The 5,723-nt window shown below is 48.8% G+C and overlaps 1 protein-coding gene across 1 annotated transcript in view; it reads left to right on the plus strand.

Moving 5' to 3' along the window:
* Positions 1 to 5,723, plus strand: part of LSAMP (limbic system-associated membrane protein) — a 1,050,957-nt gene that overhangs the window by 720,486 nt on the left and 324,748 nt on the right. The gene's annotated exons all lie outside the window — the stretch shown is intronic.

The raw sequence follows: 5,723 nt of genomic DNA on the forward strand, positions 1-5,723 counted from the left end.
AACATCAGAACGGGGATCAGCTCTGTCCCTACTTCCGACACCGTGAGCCGGCCTTCCTTGGGAGAACAGGTCCCGCGGTTTCCCACTGGGGTGGCTGACTCGGCTGGGAGATGGCAGGCAGCTTGGCTCCCTGCCATGCAGCAGCAGTCTCTGAGCAGCGTGGCCTCCCATGGTTTTGGAGTGATTTGACACCCTCTGACAAACAGCAGCTGCAGAGCCCAGTTCTGAGGTGTCTGTAAGGAAGTAGCTAATGATACGTGGTATTTCAGGGAAAGGCAGCCCCATGCTCTTGATACTACTGATTGCTTTTATGCTTGTTGTATTTGTAGGGCCAGAAGGGCAACTTTTGTTTTAACAAAAGGGAAGTGCTCTCTGTTTCTTGTTCCTCTGAAGTAGGGGGGACCTATTGCCAATGGCTTTGTAGTTCTACAAGCACTTGCTGTGGTAGCAACCAGTACTTAAGGCCACAAACAAATTGCCATGCTAATTCTTTAATCCCACTTGGTCATATCCTGATGTTAAAAGGCATCTTCAGGCTGCTGTTTTTCTCCTGCCCAAGCTTCAGATTTGGTCTTTAACTAAAGGTGAAACTTTCTGAAAAGTCTGAGCACAAAATCTCTTTATCCAGTCGAACAAGGTTTTCTCTTTCAAAGGTGATACGGCAGTTTTCTACCCACGCAGTACAGGAGTAGATGAACTTCAAAACTCAAGGCCTCGTGTTTAGCTGGTGGAAATCAGCATAGCTCTTTTGACAGTGGTGGTGTTATGTCAGCTTACAGCAATTGAGAACTTGGCCCTTGGCCTCTAAATTGTCCACACCAAGGTGATCAATTGTGAAGCCAGATCGATTGCATAGTAACAAGGTTACAAATTGGTGAAAATCAGCTATTGTTCTTGTACAGGAGGGAAGTTCTGTTACAGCTCAGTGACCGCACTGAGAAAGAGGTGTTGTGCATGCGTGTTACCATCCACAGTTATGACCTATCTGAGTGCTCTCAGTGCAATAAATCCTTCCACCTAATGAGGCTCTTACTTCAGAGGAAGCTTGGTCTTGTTGCAGTACGCGTCTGGATGTGAGTCTCAGGCCTAAGCTGGCTCTGATTTTCAACATCAAAAGCCAGTTTAATTTATAGACATGCAAAATATTCATTAAAAACATGTCTTTCTTAAAGCACATACTGGAATGGTTACTTCTAGTATTAGAGCCATCATATACATATTTTTCTCACACTGCAGAATTTTACCCTATAATCTGTCCTCCGTAAGTGCCTTGGGGATATGAATAACTGGCATCGATGTTCCAGTCAGCACAGGATCAAGTTTGGTAGACAGCACCCCGTCCTTAGCAGACTTTCTTCTTTTCAGTCGTCTAAAAAAAACTCTTTCCAGAGACTCTGGTCTGGTATAGATGGAGGCCACTTTATCAGGCAGGTGTAGCTGAAGGAATGGGCAGAGTATGGCCTACGTGACCCCTCTCTTTGAGTCTGAGGAGAAGGGCATTTACCACTGAAAGCCCACCTCCTCTTCGATTTGCCTGTAGAGGCACCTGCTGCATTCAAAGGATTTTCCACCTCTCTCCTAGCCCTGCCTTTTCTCCCTCCTTGCCCTGTGGCTCCTTGAATCCCAGGAACCAAAGGAGAGTGAAATGTAGCTGCTTAATAAAATGGAGTGGGATACTGCCCTTGCACAGCAGGGCAGAAATGCGTGCATGTTAAGAGCTGCAGGTACAGGAAGGAAGAGAGGAAGGAGAGATCACCACACCCCTGCCACGGTCCCTTAATCTTCCTCCCCATGTGCTGAAACCCCTTTAGCTCTTCCCTGTTCCTCTCTATAACTCCTCTGCCAATGCAACAAAATTGCATTTTCTCTGCATGGCTGAGAAGCTTTGAGCAGCCTCTGCTGCCGAGTACAGCAGTGTATCTTGACTAACGCGTTATAGCTCACAAAACATCATACGTTTTCACTCATCATTGCAGATACCCTGAATAAAGTCCCTAGATGCTTGGACTCTGCTGGCAGAGCAGGTATACAGTCCCCTTAAAAACAATCATGTGGGTCATGAAAGTCTGGAGATTTGTGTGAGCAGTTCTCTTGTATTTTTCAGAAATGTCTTTTCCCTGATTCCAGTGAGATTTGGGAACAAGTCACCAGTTTTGGTGTCGTTGGTAGTGAATGAAAGTCAAGTGACAACAGTTGCCAGTTTGTGGTGTGTGTGAGCTGATGAGCCTCATTTCAGCTCCTAGAGGGCAACCATCCACATCATACAGATGGCTGTTGCAGTTGGCATTGCGTGAAGTTTCCATGGATTGCTCTTTGCTTTTAGCCACCTCAAATGCAAAAAAAAACCATCCCTATTTGTGGCCAGAGTCCATGCTTTAAGCTTCTGTTGGCTCTCCATGAAAAGCAGATGGCACTTCAGGCTTTCACAATGTCAGTCCCTGAGTATCTCTAAAACTGAGCTGCCACACAGGTAGGCAGAGGTGACCTGAGTACCAGTCCCAGAGCATCTCAGCACCGCATGTTTCAGTGGAGGCTGCCTACCCAGGGCCAGCATGGAGGGTGTGTCCTTTGGCCAGCTTAGATGCCTAGGCTGTGATGTCTTTAGCAGATTTCCCTCAAAGCCAGGGAGAGTAAGGTGAGACAGGCTGTGGCTGCTTGTGCTGCCTTTTTCCCTCCAGCTTGCACGCAGAGTCATCCCGTACCCACAGTGTGGACACACAGACACCTTCCTAAACCTGTCATCCAAGTGTTTCTTTGGTGGTGCTGTACAGCCTGCACTCATCAAAGGGTGTTGCTCTAGGCCATGTTCCCTTTGAACGGGTTGTAAGTGTTTTATGTTGGAGGAGGGTGATGTGGTACCTGTAGGGCTGGGGTCATGCTGCCCCATCCATTCCTGAACTGCATAGTGACAAAATTTGTTCAGTCAGGCTGGCCCTGCTAGTCCTGCACCTACTGGGAGTATTGGGAAATGGCGTTAAAGATGGCAGTATGGATTTGTGACGTCTGCACTCTGAATGTTTACCTGAATTTTTCCTCAAGTTTTTAGAAGGTACAAAGTTAGAAAGCAGACCTGCTGTTTCGTTATCTGCTTCCAGCAGGGGGAGATTGGTCCAGAGAGTTATTTCTTCTGGGAACATGTACAAAAATAACATTATTTATTTTACTCATGAAGCGCTCTCCTAGGATTTGTGTGATTTCTGCTTGTTTGGCCTTTTATACCCATGCAACCCCTTCCTTTTGCTTCTGTACGCTTCTAAAAGCAAATAAGACGTATCAGCTTTAGGTTTTGTTTTGTTTTTCCCAAGGTCTACGAGACCCTCAAGGGAATTTCTTCCTCGTCTCTCTGTTTATTATGATTATTATTATTAAATAGTTATGCTATGGTCATTATAATGAGGATTGTATAAATGCGTAAGAAGATGAAGACTTCCCCTGTACTTCCATCTCAGCAGAGAGGGGCCTCCGAGTCTGCTGTGACACTCCCCACTTTGTAGGGAGGCACAGCCACGTGCAGTCCCACCTTGAGTCAGGATGTTACCGGAGTATGGGGACAGGATTCCTTCCTTTTCCCTCCCTGAAACCCCCGCTGTCGTTCCCTGTATAAAACATATTGGTGCTGCTTTCCGTGAACTATATTTAACTAAGCATTAAATTTAGATTTAACTGGATAGTTATTGCCTCCTAAGTAAATACTCTGAGATAAGGAAATATTTAGTGAGCTCTAGCAGTTGGGTGGCAGATGCTTCTTGCATTGCATAATAGTTAATCTTTGACAAATATGTTTTCCTTACTCCACTGGCATTTAATTAACATACAATAGCTCTTATTAAATGTAGATGAAACATATGTGGGAGACCATTGTAAAAAGGATCCATGCAACGCTCTGACTTGCAAGAGGGGTGTGTTTTTATCATTGGTAACTTCATGTGGGACTGGGTCTTTCAGCTGTACTCAAACTGTCACAAGAGCGCAGAGGTTTCCTTTTGGTGATGCCCATCGCCTGAGATGCCAGCAGCCTGATGGCATCTTTCTGTCCCTTGTGCTGTCCGTTGCCCTAGAGCAGTGGCTGCTAGTCTATTAGCAGCATGGTCTTCTTTAGAGCAATATCCTTGTCGGGTGAAATCTCTCTCTGCAGGAGCTTGGGAACATCCAGTGTGTGGATTAACCCCCTAGCTCCTTCTCGTTGCTCCACTTCTCTGGTGCCATCTGCGTCAAGTCTCCTGCAGGGGAAATGTCTGAGTCGACTCACTCCTTGGCTTGAATACAAAGCAGTCATCTCTTTTGCCGCTGCATGTGTGGCAGTGGAGCAGTGGGGTCATGACCTTAGCCCTTAATTTGTGGGCCTTTAACACATGCAGGGATTGTTTAAGTACTCATAGACAGCATGGCCTTTCCATACCGAGGCTGCAGGGGCCAGTTTCTAGGGGTTCAGAAAGCAACTGGATGCATTCCTGGAAGAAGAAAATCAATCGAAGGCCATTAACTACAAAGACACTGCCACTGGCTGGGTACATGCCTTAGCCACAAATCACGGGAAACTAGAGAAGTGCTCTGGGGCAGTACCATTGCACGCTTGCCTTGTGCTTGTGCTCTGCCCTAGGCATTGGCTTTAGGCTGTGCTCCAAGACAGGACGCAGGGTTAGAGGGACCTTTGATCTGATCCCATGTGGCCATTTGTATGACACAGAGCCAGTCCTTATGTCTCTCCAGTTTGGGTCCACTGTATCCCCATAAGGCTCCAGGAGCAGAGGTGAAACAGGCAGGAAACAAGACCTGTTTTTTCCCTTCCTGCACAGGCATGCAGCAGCACTGTGACCATGCAGGACAGCATCTCACAGCGGAGTTTCCCTCAGCTTTTCTTGCACCTGCTTCTCTGGACCCCCCTCAAACCACCTCTTCCCTCTTTGCTTCCCCCTCCCTGCCCCGCTGTGCTTTGGCCACAGAAGGGTTATGCTAGTGAAACGTCCCTGGGAGCAGCTCTCCTCATCCCTCCTGCAAGCACGGGAGAGCGGGCTGGGGGAATGGCAGGCAGGCATCAGCAGTAAAACATAGGGCTTATTCCTCTCCGTTAATTTAATCTCCCTTCTCTTGCGACGGTGCCGGGGATGGTGTGTGAGCTGTGGGAGCGTTCCCGGGTGAGCAGCGCTGCTGCCGGGCTCGGGCCTCAGCTGCGGGCGCTGGCAGTCGGGGAGGACAGGCCGAGTATTCACACTGCGGGCAGCTCAATACCAGCATTGTCTCCGGTCCATCCCTCAAAGGCTGGGAAAGGAGGTGGGGGGCGGGAAGGGCCGAGTGGAGGGAGGCGGGAGGGAGCCGGAGGGAGGGATGTACAACTGTTTATCTGGTGAGAGGAAAGTCTGAGGGGGGAAAAAGCAAGGTTTGAGGCAGCAGAGGCAGTTGCAAAGAATGCTGCTCTGTAAATCAGCTAGCTTGTGGCTTTGGGCCGCAAAGCCAAGTTGTTCGCACTTTTGGCCACAGCTTCTTTGCCCCCCCACCCCCACCCCGCGCCCTTCCCGCAGTATTTTCTCTTGTGAATTTTGCCCGTATCTTCCACCATCCTCTCTGCTCCGCTCCCGGTGCCTCCCGGCTGCTCCTGCCTTTTCCTCTCTGCTTCCCGGTCTGCCTCTGCTTCCAGTTCCCCGCTCGCGCTCCCTTTCTCCGTCTTTCCCCCATCCTTCTTTCTCCAGCCCCCTCTTCCTTTCCCATCCCCTTCCCTCTCTCCC

Source organism: Pygoscelis adeliae, unplaced genomic scaffold, assembly GCF_000699105.1.
Source record: "Pygoscelis adeliae isolate BGI_AS28 unplaced genomic scaffold, ASM69910v1 Scaffold120, whole genome shotgun sequence".
NCBI lineage: Eukaryota > Metazoa > Chordata > Aves > Sphenisciformes > Spheniscidae > Pygoscelis > Pygoscelis adeliae.